Genomic DNA, 19624 nt, shown 5'->3' with positions numbered 1-19624 from the left:
TGTACTAGACACAGGTTTCCCGCAGGACCTAGGAAACGGGAGTCAGAACTCTTGGTGTGTCTACCTTCCCACATCTTTAAAAAAGTCGACTCGGTTCTTTCCACCGGACCATTGTGAGGCTGAAATAGGTCAGTGGATGGGCTTGCCTGTCCATGTGAAATAGAAGAGTAAGTAGTTATTATGTGTTAAGAGCTGCAGGAACACTGCTTACATATGAAGCGGTAAGAGGTCCACTCTTCATGCTCGGAAATAAATAAAGGATGAACTAATGGAGACTGCTTCCTGGAACATGGGCTATTTTAAGTTGCACTCACTGGGCAACCAGCACAAGTTACTTAACTTCTCTGGACCTCAATTTTCCCTCCCCTTCTCCCCTCTCCCCAGCAGTAATGAGTCCGGTCTTAGTCTTACTTACAGGGTGTTGACTGGGAAAAATGAAGACCATCTATGAAAAGGCTGCAAGGTCCCATCTGGCCAGCAGTGACTGAATTACCATCTTTTTGTGGCTGATTGTTGTCTGTTTGGCTCAAGGGCTGACCATGGGCTCTGTCTGGTGGCTGAAGTTTTGCTCCCTGGGGACACCTCCTCCTCCACCTTTGTGTAGCTCCAGTGCCCCCTACAGGCACTGGAGCTACTTTCCTGCTCCCCCTCCACTCCCAACCTCCATCCCTCAACCCCCAAAGCCTGTTCCGGTAGGCAAGGACAAAGATTGGTTTCTCAGTGAGAACTGAAATCAAGGTAGATATTTGCTCAACTTGGATGGCCAATTGTGGACAGGAAAGCACTGTGTTTGTGGCATGTGGAGGGTTAAGATAATGTGGGCGAGGCTGGGATGAGGTAGGAAAAATACCATCAGGGAACCCATCTTTACCCTTTCTTCGTTATCTGTGTCCCTCATCCTTAACTCCATTCCTTTCCTCCTTCTCAAATAGATACGGCCAATGGAATTGCCCATTGGGGTGTGCTTGGGTGAACCCAGCCCCCAACCAACCCAACAGTTGTCCCAAATGTCAGAGCTTTCCCACTAGCTCTCTTCCAAGTAGGGGCCAAGTCAACCTGCCCCTGCAAACTCGCCTCAGCCTCCATATTTACATTCTTACGGCCCACACTATGTACCAAAAGGGAGAAAAGGAAACACCGTGCTCTTGATAAATGTCCAGGATGAAGACAGCCACCCTTTGCACAATTCTCTTTGGGAATGACGTTGGCAGTCAGTTAGCTTCCTCCTCAGAATGATCTGTCTATTAGGCTAGACTGTCGATGTAGGTATTACCTACCCAATGGCTCAGTGTCAGGGCCAAGTAAGCTCCTGTGTGTAGTAAGTGCTTTGCAGACTCTAAAGCAGATGGGTGTTGGCTGTCTATCTCCTGAGCATAATGATTATGCAAGCATAAAGCCTGGCGTATGCCCGATGAGTGCCAGATGAATGGGGGGGACACGTGGTAATAATGGTCTCTGTCATCTAGTGAAGGAGAAGGGCAGTGTTAAGGGAGGAACCCAAAGGGAAAATTTTCTTGGGAGAGACATGGCTTCTTCTGGAAGTTCAGATCCAGGGAGAATAGGACAGAGGTTTTATGAACTGTGGAGTGGTGAGTAAAGGCTCGGGGGTGAGAACAGGGAATCTGGGGAGGGAGGATTGAGTTCAGGCAGGCTGGTGTGCGCTGCTGTCCATGGAAGACTTGGGGAGCCATTGAAGCCACTGTTCCTAAGGTTGCTGAAGAAATTGCTGGAAACTTGGTGGCTTAGAACAAGAAGAATCTATTCTCTTACAGTTCTGCAGGTGGGGAGTCTTGCACTCCCTTCAAAGATGCTAGGAGAAGAAACTTCCTGTCTCTTCCAGCTTCGGGTGGCTCCAGGCATCCTTGGCTTGTGGTAGCATCACTCCAGTCTCTGTTTCTGTCTTCCCATGGCCTTCTCCCCTGTGTTTCTGTGGATTGTATCTCCCTCTGTGTTTCTAAGGACACTTGTCATGGGATTTAGGGCCCACCCTAAATCCAGGATCATCTTATCTTGAGATTCTTCATTTAATTCCATTTGCTAAGACCCTTTTTCCAAAGCCACAGTCACACATTCCATGGGTTATGTCTTTTATCCTAGACATATCTTTTTGTGGGGGCTTCAACTCAACCACTATAGCATTTTTACAACTTTCCCCCATCTGCAATCTAACCGAAGTGACCCCAACATGTGTTTCTAAGTGAGAAGGGCCACGGCACACACGTACATTCAGTGATGCACCTTGTCCGTGCTCTTATGTATGCAGTTTGGTTAGGAAAGTTGTATTTTTAAACCTAAATCAAGATATAATCATGGAAACGGAACCACTCAAGAAGAGTTGTCCAAGTGGTATAGGTAGCATCCATCCTAAAGTGGGTGTGTTGGACCATGAGATACATTGGCTTCCTTTCCGGAAGAAGGCCCCGAGACAGGCTGCGTAGTGGTGGGCAGAGCCTCCTTGTGTGGCTCTGTGGATTATGTTCGTAGGGGCTGAAGTCCAGTCACCACCCAGTTTGTCTGGCCTTGTGCTTTGGGTATGGGGTTATGTCAGCCCAAGGTGAAGACACCAGCTCCTCTGCCCTCCTCCCTCAGGGGGCACTCTTTCACACATCCTCCAGTGGAAGTCAGGGCCTCTTCCCAATGCACCCTGTGTGCTCAGGGAGACCCAGAGAGACTACTGAGGAAGCCTCTGAATTTCATTGTCCTTTTCACCCCTTTTTCTCTTTAAAAGCTCTTGTCAATCTCTGGGACTGTCCTGCCCCTCCCTCATGTGGAGTCTCCAGTGGAGATCTGGAGACTGCTTATGCACTGGGAGAAACTCCACTTTTGTACACTCCTAGCCCAACATTGGCTGTGATACCCAAAGCCTAAGCACAAACGGGATGCCAAAGGATAAAACTGGACCCAAACAGAAAAAAAAAATCAGAAACAAAGTCTGAATGTGGAGCTAAGAAACAAGAGGCCCTCAGTAGTTAAAATTCTCCCTGGGAACGTAGTCCCAGTGTAGGTGACAATGTCACAGCAACAGCTAGAGTGGTGACAGATGTCTCTACCGGTACTTTCATGTTGATTATTCGAGCAGAGGGTTGGGTCACCAGTGACCATTTTCAAGAGGCTCCCTTGGCCACAATTTGGGAAAACACTATGGCAGGTGTGGGCCTGCAGGATGTGGCCCAAGCATTGTCCCAGGGAATATTAATCACTCCTGCTCCTTAGTAAGTGTCAAGGGAACTGGGATGGCTAGTTGGCAAACCATCAAGCCCTGTGGACAGGTCATGAATGGACATCATCACTTTGGAGGGTGGCAGAGTACCTTAAAATCAATACCGCCTAGAAATCAAAGGGGCTTGGGGATTTTATTGTCAACATCATGCAATGCCAATATTTCACAGTGGAGGGACAGGCACTCTGAGAGTGTTGGTATTCCAAGACAAAATGCTGTAACTTCAAAAGCATTGAAAGGTGGGCCTTGGTTGTCCACCATTTACAATAAATGTTCTCGTCTCCTTTGACCTGGCAGGTAGTGGGTGGAGAAATCAGAGCTGGCTTCTCAGTGTGTGTGTGTGTGTGTGTGTGTGTGTGTGTGTGTGTGTGTGCGCGCGCGCGCGCGCGCGCACCCATGAGTGTGCTTTCAAGTGCGTGCAAGTGTGTATATTTTTTTGGCAGGACAGTGATAGGTGATCTGTTTGGGGTGACCTGAGAGGCTATAACTTGGGGGAATGTAATGAAATCCAACAGAGAAATTGAGAGTGATCTGTGGGGTGGGGAGAGGGATTTTCCAATCAAAAAGCAGGAAAAACCTTTTGCCGTGGTCCTCATAGGTCAACTAGAATCAGTAAAACATTGAAAAAATAAGTCGTCAGGAATACTTGTGTCCAGGGGATGCAAGAAAATGTTATAACTGATTCTCTGTCCTCTTTATTTTTGGAGAACCTTCCTGTCAATAATTTAGGAGGATAAGAGAGAGGGGATGTTATTGAAAAATATTTTTAAAAGGATGCTTAATTTCCCTCTCTTTTAAACTACTCTGATAGCTTGGTACTAATCATTTGAACAACAGATGGCTTGGCAGTGAAGTCATAAGCAAGCAGAAGGCCAGAGGAGTTATGAAGGATAAAGACCTAATGTATAATATTTTATAGTGGTTGGAGTCTTTGAGATTCTCCTGAGAACTATCTTTTCTTTTCTTTTTTTTATCTAAATTCAGTTGTCTATCCCATCCAAGTTTCCAGCAAGGGGGTAGGGGAAACTGGAAGTTTCTTTTTAGATATCAAATAGAGTTGACTTACCAGACACCCCGGGATAAATATGAAAGTGGACAGGCAGGAGTATTGATATTTCAGAGAACATCTTTCCTCACCCACGCTCACTTCAGGATCAGGGCTGAGGTATGGCGTTAGGTGGATTTAATCCCAGAAGCGCAAGCTGCCTCATTGAAGGAATTGGTAAGAGAAGGTTCTTAGATATCAAATACTAAATGTTCCAAGGACAGCAGCCATCTACTTGAGGAAAAACCTTATAATCCAAGCATTCTTTATGGGGCACCCCAGTCAGAGGTTGGCTGGGGACACAATGATTGTCATGGAATAAAGACCTTCCCGAATAAATTGCTGATAAATTGATAAATTTAGTATCTCTCTCTATCTCTCCATGTCTTCTCTCTCTCTCTCTCTCTCTCTCTCTCTCTCTCTCTCTCTCTCTCTCTCTCTCTCCCTCCATCCCCCTCTCTCTACATCCCTCCCTCCCCTATTAGCATCCATTCCTGCCCTTCAGGGTAATTTTCACATATAATGTACATTGACTGCCAAGTGACAAATCATGCTCAAAACATAGAATTTCATGAAGCTGATGGAAGTGACCATTGGGTTGATTCATACTCATTGGCAGAATCAGACCAGGTGACAAATGAACTAGAGAAAACTGATGAGAATAGCTTTTGGTTTCTTTATTTTTCAAGATAAATTCTTTTCAAAGTCTTCAATTCTTCACTACTTACCATAACATTTTTGGTCCCCATTGTGAATGAATTCATTCTTGGTGGCCTTTCTCTGTGGCAAAGATTTAAGTTAACAAGGACCGTGTTTACCTAGCTGACAGGCATCTCCACCTTTGTACCGGGTCCTGGCACCATAGCAGGACCTCGGTAAGTGTTGTTTTAATGAACAGCCGAATAGGCAGAAGTAGGTCTCTTACCTTGAGCTTCCGTCAAGGTCAGGCTCAATTGAAAGGACAACAAAACTAGCCCCAAGAAGACATGCAAGTATGTGGACAGATGCTCAATGTCATCAGCCACAAGAAAAGTGCAAATTAAACCACAGTGAGGTATGCCCACACCTCTCAGGTGGCAAACATCAAAACAGTGACAGCACCAAGTGCAGGTGAGGGTGTGGAGGCAGGCACATGGCATGTGAGTTACCACCTCAGTGTTACAGGTGAAAGTTCTGTAAAGATAGTTGAAGACAGTGACTTTGAACCTGAAGATGTGCATTTTGATGCCTTTTAATCTGGATCCTCTCTTACCCTCTAGTGGGATTCATTTCTAAAACCAGCCTTTTAGTCAAAACCACTTGCAGTCAAAATTATCTTTGAAAAATCTACAAATGCAATCCTCAGAGTATAGTTGGTGTCTACAACTGAGTGGAAATTTTCATGCACAATATGTTTAAGGACCACTGTGGTACAAGAGGAAAAAAGACCATCCCTGGAACTGCTTTGAAGATAAACAGCAAGTCCTCTTAACGAGCAGGGGAGTGAGGAATTCTCATGTGCCCCGACTTCCCACACAGTGTTTTTAGTGCTAAACCTCTAAAACTTGTGTGGTGTCTTAATGGATTGGTTTGTTGCCATGGGGACTAACCAAGATATTGAAGTGTGTCTTCCAGGTGGCATTGGGGCCAACATGTTTCAAAAGTCAGGGTTTAGGTTAAATATGTGAGGGGACCCTGCTGGGGTGGCTTCTCATCTCACGTGAACACCTGTCTTTCTGGCGCTCACTTAGGAACTGGTGGAGTTGTGGGGGGGGCCCAGGTCTCCGCTTGGCAACTACTCCATGCCAACGTGAGCCAGCTAGTGTGGGTCAGCCAAAGACCATGGTTTCTAGCTTAAGGGGAAGTTCACTGAGTCTGGTCATGAAAATGATCTCTGTGATGTTTACTTCCCAAGTCAGCGTCTCACTTAAGAAGAGAAGCTTTGCAGGTGTGTGTGCATGCCCATTGCACACGTGTTTGCATTCAAGTGTTATTTTTCCATTAGAAAAAGCAATCAAAAACCCACACACTCATACAAAGTGGGTGGTACATCCATACACCTAACGAAAGCCTCTACCGCCTCCCTTTTGTTGTGGTTACACAATTCCTAATGAACCGCTCTGATGAGGTCACTGCACCGAAATGAATATGTACTTTTCTTTTCAATGTGGGGCACAGTGGGCGATGAACACAATATCATTGAATTCTGCTTGTGTTTCAAGTGGGACTCTCTGGACTCTGGGAGCTTAAAACTCATCAGCATACAGCCCTATTGCTGGTCTCCTAATATCACAGTTATTGACCCTGGGCTGCAAAAAAGAACTTCCTAATTAGATTTGTTCTGTTCTGTGTTTATAGGCACATTTCTTTCTCTCTAGCCGATGATATATCAGCCTTTATTTATTTTTTATTATTGAAATACTTTGTGTTAAAAGGACCCGCTCCATTAACTGGGACTTGTTCTATCTACTCCAGTGCTGGGATGCACTGAAACATTCCGTCATATGTTTCCTTCTCTGTTTCCTTAGAAACGCATTTGCCGATCTGAATGGGGAACATTGATGTGGTTGAGGTTAATTATTTGGCTTTTGCTGGGCACATTGGGACGTGCTGCGTCTGCTGGAACACAGACTAAAATTGGAACACGGAAGAGGAGAGAGTGGCCCTGTGCCCGGATGACACATCTGAAGTCATATTGATCGAGGGAGATGTTTTGTTGAATGATAAGAATGACACCGAGGTTATGGTTTTGTGATTTCCTGCAGCTGGCAGGGCTCGGAGCAGTAAACATGGTGAAGTTTGGAGCTACATCTCACAGTGAGATTCTAGAAAATTCTCAATAACTAAACTGAGAGGGTACCTTCCATTTAGGAAGTTCGTCCCCCTTGACGCCCCCCAACAAACTTGTGACGAGTGACCTTATTCCCATTTTGCTCACAGAGGAACCGAGACTCAGAGCAACTTGCTCAGGACCACAAGATGGTGGCCAACCAGCTTCCCAAATTCCTTCAGCCATGTCGCCTCTGCGTTCCCTACATGATTGTGGGCTTATGTTGCCCTTTGGGCTCACGTACAGGAAATGTAAATATCGTTTATTTTACTTTGTTTAAAGTTTGTTTTCTGTTTTGTTTTGTTGTTTTACAAAAAAACATAAATACATCTATTTTTTAAAGAGAAACTGTTTATTGCCACTGAGGGCAGAAAATCAATATCGTGAGCCATTAAGAACACGTGACAGAATAAAAAACACTGGGAACAGTGCTTTTCGGTAAATAAGTCTAGCTAGAATCTGCCGTGGGCAAAAGGCATGGCCCTAGGTCCACTCCCTCTGCAGAAGGAGACTGGAAGTGTGAGGGTGGTGTTGGAGGGACATTAGCTCCCAGTTGAGACTTTCTTTTTTCCTTAATGAGAGAGGTTACAGGGAACAGGGTTCTCACTGTGTCACTCAGCGCTTTTCTTGAGAATCACCCCCACTGGCTGAGCCCCTCCCTGGGACCACCTCTCTGCAGCAGGACCCCCGCTGCTTGTATTGTCTCATCTAGACCTGAGTAGATTTAGACTCCATATCCAGCAGGTGGTGGTGAGGCCACGGATGATGTTCTGCAAAGATCTGCCCCCAGACCCTGCCTTCTCTGCCTCACTGGGTGGGGGTGCCAAATGGGGCTCTCAGGCAGCTTCAAACTCTGCCTTTCTTTTTGTCTGGTTTTTAATCCTCACCTGAGGATAGTTTTTCCCATTGATTTTTAGAGAGAGAGAAAAAGGGAGGAGGGAGAAGGGGAGAGAGAGAGAAACATTTATGTGTGAGAGAGAGAGACATCAACTGGTTGCCTCCTGCACACCACCTGACCTGGGGCGGGGATCGAACCCGCAACTGAGGTTCATGCCCTTGACTGGGAATTGAACCCACAACCCTTCAGTGTTCCAGCTGACACTCTAACCACTGAGCAAAACTGGCCAGGGCCAAACTCTGCATTTCTAAGATTCTGAGAGGTTCACTGAGCCCGAGTCTGCTGTGGGTGTGCTGTGGGGGAGGGTGGGAGAGGGGGAGGGACTGGGTATCTACAGGCTTTGCAGACCTTGGTGGGTGGGCAGGCTCATCTTTCTCCTGAGAACAATGGGGAGGCATTGAAGGATTTGGGTGCAGGGGAGGAGGGCAGGAGCGACCATTCAATGTAGGCTTCAAAAAGGTCCCTCCAGGCACAGGGTGAGCAAGGATTGGGGTGGATGGGACAGGTGCAGAGTGGACGCTGGGAGTCTGACTAGAAAGCTCTGCGACAGGCCCAGCACCTCTGTGTTTAACAAGGACTTGGGAAAAGTCAGGCTCCACCTAGAGGAACAAAGACGCTGAGTCATACACTGCAGCCATGTGCTGCTTCCCTCAGCACATGGAACAGGTGAACAGGCGCATGTTTGCTTTGACCACCACCCCATTCCCAATACCCTCAGATACATCCATTCATCCAGATGCCCTCAGCAGATAAAAGGACAGTTTGGAGTTTGGAGGGCATCTGCTAGATCATTATCTCTGCACGTGTGTGCGTGTGTGTGCATGTGTCTAACATGAATGGACCACACAGCACACTTCACTGTACAATTGTTTTTTCACTCAACAACAGTGCATAGTTTTCACAGTTGATACATATGACCTATCTCACCCTTGTAACAGGGTCTTTCTGGGGAAAATGCTCTGATTTATGTGGCCATTCTCCTGACAAGGGTAGTGGGTCATCTCCATATTTCACGGTTGCATCTTGCTCCTTGGACCACTGTCCCTAACTCCATGGCCCGAGCCGTGGGTCTCTCCAGGGAAGACCCAGGGGCAGGAATTGCTGGGTCTTTGAGTCTTAGGCTGTTCTTTTAAAATGCATGCTTCCAAAGTGCCTCCCAGTTCACTTTCCCATCGGTAGCACACTAGAGTACTTCTTTCCTTATCTATCAACCCTAAACCCGGGGGAGGGTGAAGAGTGGTACTTCTAATGCCTTTGGGCAGGAGGGCCTTTCTACCTGACCTTAACCCCCCCCCCCCCCCCCCCCGCGGGAACCACTGTAGATAAAAACACAGAGGGATGATGAGACTATATTTTTTAATCACAGAGAAGTGAGTTTCTCTTGACCAAACTTTAAGTCCACTGGGGACATTTGATGTTCTCTCCAAATATTAATAGATTTGTTCCTCAGCCGAGGCACGATGTCTCAGGCCGCTCCCAGAGAGCCCGCCACTGCGAAGGACACAGAGCCACGCAGGGCTTCCTCTGTGCCTGGCCAATTCATTAGACCCGCTTAGCAACTGGCAGGAGAGATTAATTGATTTGCAGGCTTCTGAGCCCAAAGTGTTACTCGGCTAAATCCCAGAAGGCTCCGGCCGCCCGGGAGCTCAGGGGAGCAACCACCAATAGGGGAGGCTTCAGTGAAAGGATGAGCAGTGTCCTCACCCCTCGTCCTAAACAGGGGCCCGAGCGGGACTTCTCGGCCCTTCTCGTTCAGTGTGGGCTTTGTGGCCATAGCCCAGGCTCCCGGGACACAATGAGAGGCTCACAGGGCTGAAGCCACAATATGTGAGCAATGTCTCCCTTTGTAAGCTTTCATTATCCCCAACAGACACCCCGAAATGGCGCTGCTGGAGGTGGGATTTCAACTCTGCACCCTGCCTTGAGAAGGACTTTTGGGCTGCAAGGAAAAGAAACTCAATTAATTGGCCTGAACAACAACAACAACAACAAAACATTCATTATCTCGTGTGGCAGACAATGGCTTCAGGCTGGCTGGTGCCAGTGATGTCCCGGGACTCAGTTTCTCCATCTCTTGGCTGGTCTTTCTTTTGGGTCATCATCTCCGACTCCTCTTGTCCCTGCCCAGCTGCCCACACTCAGGCTGGCTTCTCATTGACCAGGGCTGGGCCTGGGTCTCTCCTGGACCCAGCCCGGGGATTTGAGTGGCTAGGACTGGGCCAAGCACCTGGCAGGGCGGGGGGCCGGGGTCTCTCTGCTCCAGCCCGGGAGGGAGAGATGGCTCCCACAGGAAGCAGGGGCAGCGCAGGTAAACAGCGGATGCTGCTGACTCATGCTTTAATGATGTTCCCTGCATCTGCGAGCAGCAGAGCCCCTCAGGCCCCTGAGAGGGGAGGAGTAGGAGGTGGTCTGAGCCTCTTCTCACAGAGCTTGGACAGGGTGGTGAACCGAGACACCTTTGCGAAACAGATTAGAGTCCCACAGCCCGAGGTGCCCACGCAATTACCGGAGGCCGTGCTGTGCCAGGCAGTGTGTGGGAGCAGGAAGCGAGGCAAATAAGAACATGACATGGCCCTTGTCCTTAGGGAGAGCCCAGTCTGGCAGAGGAGCCGGCACAGACTGGTAAACAAGTCATTACAAATGCAATGCGGTGAGCTTGCTGATGTGATTAAGCTCCCAAATGAGGGCTCCTGACAAGGCCGTGGGAGAGGGAGGGGGGGCTCGCATAAACAGCAACGTGGGGAGGGGCCGTCCCCCAGGCCCCTCCACCCCCATCCTCAAGGCCCCTCCATCCCCATCCCCAAGGCCCCTCCATCCGGCCCCCTGCAGAGGGAGCAATGCCGGCTGTGGCTGTCCTTTATCATACCTTTCCTTTCCTTCCCTGGATCATAGTTTTTTGCCACACACACTAAAATGCTGGAAATCGAGGCACACAGCACTTAGCTACTATTATTTATCTAAAATGCTAAGTGTCTCCCTTGGTGATCACTAATAGATTCCCGTCCAAATGGAAGGACATGCTCTGAGTTCTGACTTCTGGGCAGACAGAGGGAAGGTGGGAAGGCCACCTGGCTGGGCACGAGGGGCTGGCCCAGGTGGGGATGTGGAGGGCAGGACCATAACTAAAGAGAAGGTGAAATATGGGTATTTGAAAGACAAATGCATGGTTATGGTCAACGTTAAAAAAACAAACCTCCTTTTCAGGTTTGGGTTCAATCCTGGGAAGTTCAATCCTGGGAAGTTCAGGTTCAGTCCCAAACCTGAAAAGGAGACTGTTCTGCTTCTGAAGGACTTCCTGAAAACCCTTTCACCCCTTCTCAGTACAGCCCACAAGGAAGTCCGAATCCTGTTCTAGAACCTTCTAAGTGAAGTGCTAGAGCCAGGAGCCAAATGAAATCAGAGAATAGGGTGGGATGACACATGATAACCTCAGGCTTGGTCCACAGACCTCCAGGTGGGGCACAAAGTGATGAAAGGTTCAGGGCTCATCTCCCTGGGCCATTGCCCTGGCCCCCCCACCTGGCACCTGGCACCTGGCCTTCAGGAGGGGCAAGGCCTTTTTGGTTTTGGAGACAGGTGAGCCTTTAGGACTAATGCTAATGAAGGTGTTAGTGGCAAGGAGAGGCGGATAGAGGCCCCTGTGGTGAGCCTAGAGGAGAAACAGCTCTAAGTGATATATAGACAACACGAGGATGCATGGAATCATGATGAGAAAGTAGTTCTCTTCGCACGTCCCTGTTAAGTCTCTTGCCTGCATCATGGAGAGAGTCTTGTTTCGCTGCTAATACGTCTTTAACATCTGCTCAACGAACTCTTTACTAATCTCCCTTTAAATAGAGAGAGGTTAGGTTTCAGCATCCAGCTAGAGTTTGAGAACAGAGTTCTATTTTCATTGCATTTATTTTTTCAGGGGCCTTCTAATGCCAGAGACCTCACCTTCCAGCTGCCTCTTACAATAGACTGCAAACTCAGCCCGCCCCCCCCCCCATTCCCCCCCCCCCCCCCCCCCCCGCCCTCCCGCACACCTTTTTCGGCCTCCTGGAGGGTCAAGAGTGCTGCAGGGGAAGGAAGTTTGGTTTTGAATTCAGAAGAACTCCTGTGAGGCCTGACTTTTCCTCTTACTTGGACAGGGCCATCCCTTCTCTGCCTCAGAGCCTCACCTGTAAAGTGGGGGTATAGTTTCTAAGTCCATAGGTTTCAGAAGCATTGACCTACACTGACCTTTAACCTGGCCCTTGAAAACCCCATGAAGCCTGAACATGTGCTCATGACCGTGGGAAGAGCCGAGCAACATGAGACTTAGGTAGGGTGGTTAGCATGGCTCACAGCAGGGGACTGTTGGCTAAGAGTCCAGCCCAGGTCTGGAGAAGACACGGCAAGCCAAAGGAAGGAGTAGTGAATGGTGCATTTCAGAAGGGGAGCTGGCCGGCATCTGGGAGGGTATGTGGGGGCACTTGAACTTCTGCCACATGAATGCTTATGTTGCTTTCCCTGCCGAGGGGAAGGGAGAGGAGACCAGGGGGGACCGGACTAGTCCTCGGTGCTCCTGCCCCACCGCACCTCGGTGGCTCTCCTTCTGGGTGCTGCCTTCCTCTCCATCAAGTCATTCACATTGGCCTTGACCCCACCACGGGGTGCTGGCGGGACCCTGGAGAACCTGTTCTGACAGCATGGCTTCCTGCGTGAGCTTCTGGACAGTTTCCTCCAAATGTTTTCCTCATCTGATTTTCCTTATGGCCCTGCAAGGTCAGGAGGGTGTGGGGGCCACACGCCACCTTAATTAGTCTTGTCCAAGTTCAGACATTGAGGGGGAGAAATGCAAGTTTAATTCTAAGTTTCTCCTTTGCTAAACCTCTTTAAATTTCAGCTTGCTTATTTTCTTAACTTCCGGAGACATGACAAAGTAATTTTGTGCCCCTCCACATCGACATTAATGATTATTTTCAGTGTTCCGCTTTTGCTGCGAGGCACCTGGTGTTCCGGGAATGGACAAAAGCCATTTTTCTAAGTACTAGCATTTGAAATTATTAAGTGTTCATTAAGCACCCCGGGTGCAAAGCACTCTCGGAGATGTTTGTTTCTCAATTTTCTATAATTTCCTTATTTTTTTCCCCTAGCTAAAGGCAGATTGAAAAATGAACTCAGCGCATTTGAGTCTCTGAATCATAGTTAATGCGCGACGCCCCCTCCCTTAACTGCTCTGTTTTGCTTCTGCTTCCTCCCTCTGCTCTGCTTATCAATCCGACAAAGTTCTGGTGCTTTTTAACCCCTACTCGGGGGCTGGAACTTTTGCTTTCTTCCTGACTACCTGCCAGGAAGAGGTGAGTGCGGAAGCCCCTGCCCGCAGCGCCCGGGACTGCAGCGAGAGCAATGGAAAAATCCACCAGCCGCAGAGCCGCCTGCGGGGGGAGAGGCGGGGGGCAGAGTCTGGGAGGCAGTCTGAGCCCTGGTGCAGAATGAGCTCCCCTCATCCGCCCTTTCCCCCAGCCCCCGCCCCCGACCCCGCCAGGGACATGAGGGGGTCTTGACAAGCCCCTCTTTGCGTGGACCCTTCTGGAAAAAAACACAAAGCCCAAAGCCCCCCTCCCACCCGCCCTCGCGGCTCCGTGACTCTGCAGCCGAGAAAAAGGCTGTTTTTTTCTTTGCCTTTCTTCTTCTCTTTTTATTTTTTTTAAACAACAGCCTCACATAACCTCAAAAGTTAGCCATGAATTTATCAAAACTTTTTCTGAAACTATTCTAACCTCTGGCGGGGGTTAAAAAACAAGCCTTGTGAATTTATTACCGAGAGAAACGAAGCACGTCTTTTATTTTGCAGAGAAATCGCTTCCACACTTCAAGGGCTCCCCCTAGCGTCCATCTGCGAGCAGCAGCGCCGCAGCCAGCCTGCGCTCTCCCCGGTCCTGCTCGGGGGGTCCTGCGGCCCCCAGGTGTGTCAGGGCACGGACTGGGCCTTGCTTCAATGCGGGGGGCACCTGTGCACTCGGAAGACCCGCTCTGAGTACCAGGGGACCCCTGCGCACGGGTTTTGTCGCTGTCCCTAGGAGTTCGGCTGGCTGGACTGCAGCTAGAGGAGGGAGAGCAGGGGTTTGACCTCAGTCCGGGGGCTTTTTCAAATAGGCCGACCCCCACTGATAAAGCCACTCCACACTCCCAGCAGGCAGGTGGCAGGCTTTTCAAGTAGTTTCACTGATCTCTCATGAATGCCTCCCCGATGTGCACGGATGAAATGATGCTAAGAGAGAGGGCAGGGGCCCCAGCTGATAACAGGAGGAAGGGGAGAAAGAAAGGACCAAATGGGGTGGAGGGGCCTTCCGGGCTCCCAGTCCCGAGGCAGGTGAGGCAAGTCCCGGGTTCCAGGTACATGGGCCCCCCAGCCTCTGCACGGCACACTGGACTGGTAACCCCTTTGTGCCAAGCATGGGGCTGTTTCCATGCTCCCGGCTTGGATCATGTCGGTTCTCTCAGACCTGCCCATGTTTTTAAAAGGCCCACGCAGAAATCCTAAAAGTTAACTGGAAACTGGAGATGCCGGAGGGAGAGGCTGCGGCAGCCTCCCCAGGGTACGGCACCGGGGTCTCCTGCTACCACCTGGAGTCCTGAGTCGAGTCTTGGCTCCTCTATTCCTCAGTTTCCCCCTCTGTGACATGAGGGTGGTAATAACAGTATTCATTTTCATTTTATATAAAGTTTAAAGCCGGCTTAGCATCCGACTGGATAGTGAGCCTCACAGCTCATTGTTATTCATCTCTGCAGAGGAGCCAGAGAGCCAGAATTTTCCATTAAGAAAAATCTCTCAATTTTTACATGAGAGTAATTAAGGCACATGGAAACACACACACACACACACACACACACACACACACACACACACACACACGTCTGGACCCCAGATAGAGTCAGATGAGACCCCTCTCATTGCCCGCTGCTTTGATAAGTCTGACTGCTCTTGGCAGGCTGCCGGGCTGTGGGGGGCCCGCTGTGGGGGGCCGGGGCTTCATCCGGTGCTCACCCAGGTGGTCAGCCCCGCCCTCCAGGGCTGCTTGCTGAGCACCTACTGTGCAGTTCAACATGCCCTTTGAAGGGCAAATCAAGCACGTTTCACTGAGTTCCCACTGTCTCCTCAAACCTTTAAAGCTTCTCGGAGTTCAGAGAAAACAAGAACAGAAATTACATGCTACAGCGATTCCAAAAGGCATTACAGTGGAGACTGCCGAGCTCCGAGGAAGTGCAGCGTCATCCATCTTCATTCGCGGGCATTAAACACAATATGCTATTGATTTTTAAAGATCCACACATTAGTGGTTCAAAAGAAATTGGGTTTGAATGTTTTAATATGAAAGCAATTATTTTCCCCGTAGAGCTGTTTCTGGGTCTGCAGGATCTTCCTCCCTTCCCCCCTGTAGGGGATACTGCTGGGGAGAGGGGAAACGCCATTTCTGACTTATGAATCCCTAACTGCTTTACCCTTTAAATCCTGGGTTGTGTTCTGTCGTGTTTAATTTCAATTAATTTGGGTTCATTAAAGTAGCATTTCATTACAGATTCAAGACATACATGTTATTTTTTAAATTAAGAAAGGGGGAACAATTTTAATGAGTTTTTAGTAATTCTTTATTCATGCTGAGAAACCCCACTTAACCTGGCCTGTTCTAGAAGTCTCCCTAAAGAGGAAGAGGTTCTTTTTAATTTGTTTGGCTGTGTTTACTTCTCCCCATCCCTCTGTGGATTTTGCACAGCTGGCTGAGCAGGCCTTGCTTCGGTCCTGGCAGCCTGAGCTCTCGGTGCTTCTGAGGACACAGTCCTATTTCTCCTCTGCTTCCGGTTTTGCCACTCAATAAATTTGAGGAGTCACGAAGCAGTCATCTGGGTAGTTAGATAAGGAGGAAAATGATGAGTTCTCTAGTGTTTTGCTTAGAAGAATGGGAAGCTAGATTAATCAATGTCTTTTGGAAATGCGTCTTTATAGAAAAGACTGGCTTCTTTCATCCAAGTCATGATTGTGTCTCATAGGCAAATGCAGGAGATGATTTTCTAGGGCCTTGGAGCAGACAATCAAGGTTTGAATTTTAAATGTGTCTTTAGGCGAAGTGAGATAAGTCCTTAATCCCACCTTTGATATGGTTAGGAGGGTGGTGGGGGTCAGTAGGTATCCATGGTACCCAGCCATCTTACTCTCCTGGGCACAAGGAGGGTGAGTAATGTCTGTAAGAAAGAGTCAGGAGAATGTTTTGGTATGAGTCACAATTCTTGGTAGCAAGGAACCAAAATCCAACTCAAAAAGGTTTAAGCACAATAGGGAATTTGTAATGAGAAGCCAAGGCCGGATCTGCGGGCTCCAATGATGTCACCAGGGTTCTGTTTACCTCTCTTCCTCTCTGAGCTGGCTTTCCTCTGATGGCCTGCATCCCTAGGTGTGCGGTGGTCCCAGGCCCACCCACTTAGTGTTGGTGGTAGAAAGTCCCAGCACTGACCGACTGACTGTAATTTAGTGAAGTTTGGCTCACATGCCGAGCCTTGAACCTACTGTTTGGCCCGATGCGTAGAATGTACCCCCCACCCCCTGGAGGTGGAGGTGGCGAGGATAAGCCAGCCAACTTGCGTTGAGCCGGCTGCTGCCGGAGGAGGATCAGGTGCCGAGGTTACAGAACCACAGGTGCGCATCACAGTCTCCTCTGCTTCCCAGGCACAGGTCACAGAGGAGGTGCACCCCGCCAGGTGCATTCTGCGCCCCGTGTGCTTCAAGTGCCCGGCTAGATGCTGCTGTGCCCCGCCCGGGTCCCTGCTCAGGCTGGGGACCCACCTGTGCCCACGCCCTAGCTGTCAAGGGCGATAGCTGCTTATGCTTATATCTGCCCCCCTCTCTAAAAAGATTGCCCCAAAGGGAACCAACTTGCTCCTAACAGACACACAGACACGGGGGCGGGGGGTGGTGGAGGTGTGGTGGCCACAGCCACTGACCCATTGATGGGGTGAGCCCACTCAGTCCCTCCAGGTGGGGCAAATTCTGTGATGCAACTCCTACTCCAGAGCTCCCTGGAGGCTCTCTGTAAATCATTTCTGTCTATCTTCCTCCTGTTTCTCTCACCGTCTTTAGGCTTCTTCCAGCAGCATCCCCCTCAAACCCCCCAGTCACCAATTAGCTGTAAATCATGAAATACAGCTACTTATCACATATACCCCAATATAAGACTATTCCTATTTTCTCAACTCAAAGATTGAAAGGGATTTGGGAGTCGACTTGAAATATAACATACAAAGATATAGATGAGGTAGGCAAGTTTCTACTTACAATATTTAATTGATTCATCGAGGTGCATCTACCCCTTTAAATCACACGTTACATAAGCTGTTAGTTGGGTGATGCTGCATTTTCTGCTCACATTTCATGAAGTCATTCTAGGTGAACTTGTAGCATGTGTCTTTGATGTGGCCTTTGTCATCGCCCGAGCCACTGGTTGAGTCATCTAATAGGGCTTTCAGAACACTGCATCTTCACTTCATTCCCTGTGCTTTGAGAGCTAGGACTTTAAAAAGCTGAGTACAATGCCATCATAGAAATCTACCCACGGCCACAAGGACCCATTTAGATAACGTCAGGACAGTCGCTTTTATTTCTTTGGTAGATGCCTGTTCGCAATTTCCACCAAATAAACATGTCCTATTTTGCTTTTAAAAGCAGACTTCAAGAGACTTGTTTACAACATTCAATGCTTATAATTGTGTCCCAAATGCCCAGGAAGAATGACTAAATTTGTTTCAAAGGTCTCTTTCCCATCATCTTTTAAAAATCAATTTTGTCAGGTGATAGCAAGGACTGACCCAAACGGGCATTGATTGGCATTTCAGGCTAATGAGTCTTTCTAAACAGTACTTTGTAATCTGCAGCGAAGTAATTGGGAGAGCTTCCGATGGAATGAGAGTTTATAAGGATTTTATTATAAGATAACAGCTTCTTCTCTGAAGGATCCATGTGGAGGGTAAAACCTCTCTCATACTTAGGCATATGTGGTCCTTAGCATAACATCTTTTCCGACTGATCAGAAAAGGAGCTGAAGGGGACCAACTGGCCTTGCTTGATTTCAAAAGTGAAATAAAACTTGGGAGGACATGGAGAAGGATGCTTTCCTCATGTTAGTATAAACAGAGGAAGAAAATCTAAAAGATGATCCAATCATAGGGAGCTATTTGAGAGCCACTATATTTTTTCATGCATTATTTTAACTAGTCATTCACTCTAACCTTCTTTATTATGGACATTTTTGCTCTCAAACTTCAGCTCTGTCAGTTGCTCAGCCATATTATAATTTGTTTGTAATATCTTATAGTATCTAATAAGAATAATAGTAGGAATCCTCTTAGCTAACATCAATGGGGCACTTACCACGGACTAGTCACTATCTGAGCCCTTTTGTCATCTCCTTGAGACTTTGACAGCAGTACAAGTGCTATCATTATGCTCGGCTTGCAGATGCATGGAAGGGCAGAGTGGTGACTGGAGGCTGCACACAAGCAAGTGCTATGCATCTAGGCGGTCTAACCCCAGACCCAGGTTATCACAGGTTATGCTTCTCATTCCAGACATCGCTAGTTACAATTGGAAGCCCCAAAGTATAGGATGTTTACCTCTGTGATTTGTGAACAAATAATCTGAAATTTTTAAATTATAATATACATATTAATAATTATAAATGCATATCTATATATTCATATGTCTTACATCAAGGATAACTATATATGTACTTACTATACAGCATTATCTAACTTACTAGAGGCCCGGTGCATGAATTCATGCACCAGTGGTGTCCCTCAGCCTGGCCTGCAGGATTGGGCCGAAACCAGCTCTCCAACATCCCCTGAGGGGTTCCGGATTGCGAGAGCGTGCAGGCCAGGCCAAGGGACCCCACCAATGCACGATCGGGGCCAGAGAGGGACATGGGAGGTTGGCCAGCTGGGGAGGGACCATGGGAGGGCTCCAGGGCATGTCCGGCCCCTCTCACTCAGTCCCTATCAGCCTGACCCCAGCAGCAAGCATCTGCCCCCTGGTGGTCAGTGCATGTTATAGTCGACTATCTGGCCCCTGGTGGTCAGTGCACGTCATAGCAAGCCATTGAGCAGCCTTAGCATATCATTAGCATTTTATGCTTTGATTGGTTGAATGGCTGACCAGTCGACTGGACACTTAGCATATTAGGCTTTTATTATATAGGATATCAAACCTATGTTTACTGTGATATAAGTCAGCTACTGCTGTGTAACAAAACACCCCCAAACTCAGTGGTTTATAACAATAAGGATTTCTTATTGCCCACGAGTCTGGGTCAGCTGGGCATTTTGCCAGTTGCTGGTTTGCTGGTTTGCTCTTGTGTCTGGGGGTCAGCTGGCAGGTTGGTGGATCTGGCTGGTCTAAGATAGCCTTACCCACATGAGGGTTGGCTGCCAGCAGGGAGGGGGGGTGATGAAGTAGATGTCTCCCAGCCTCCCATGGGTTGAGAGAGAGAGAGAGAGAGAGAGAGAGAGAGAGCAGATCACACAGCACTCTTGAAATCTAGGTAGGGACCCAGCATGCCATCGCTGCTGTTGCATCCCACTGGCCCAAGAGAGTCCACGACCTGCTCAGAGTCATGGTGGGAAAATGACTCCCTGGTTGCA

At 48.5% G+C, this 19624-nt stretch overlaps 1 protein-coding gene across 1 annotated transcript in view; it reads left to right on the top strand.

Moving 5' to 3' along the window:
* ZNF831 (zinc finger protein 831) overlaps nt 1-19624 on the top strand; it is a 53586-nt gene that overhangs the window by 16435 nt on the left and 17527 nt on the right. The gene's annotated exons all lie outside the window — the stretch shown is intronic.

This window comes from Eptesicus fuscus, chromosome 12 (assembly GCF_027574615.1).
Source record: "Eptesicus fuscus isolate TK198812 chromosome 12, DD_ASM_mEF_20220401, whole genome shotgun sequence".
NCBI classification, from domain to species: domain Eukaryota; kingdom Metazoa; phylum Chordata; class Mammalia; order Chiroptera; family Vespertilionidae; genus Eptesicus; species Eptesicus fuscus.
The sequence above is the reverse complement of the archived record's forward strand: the minus strand, read 5'-3'. Positions and strand labels throughout refer to the sequence as shown.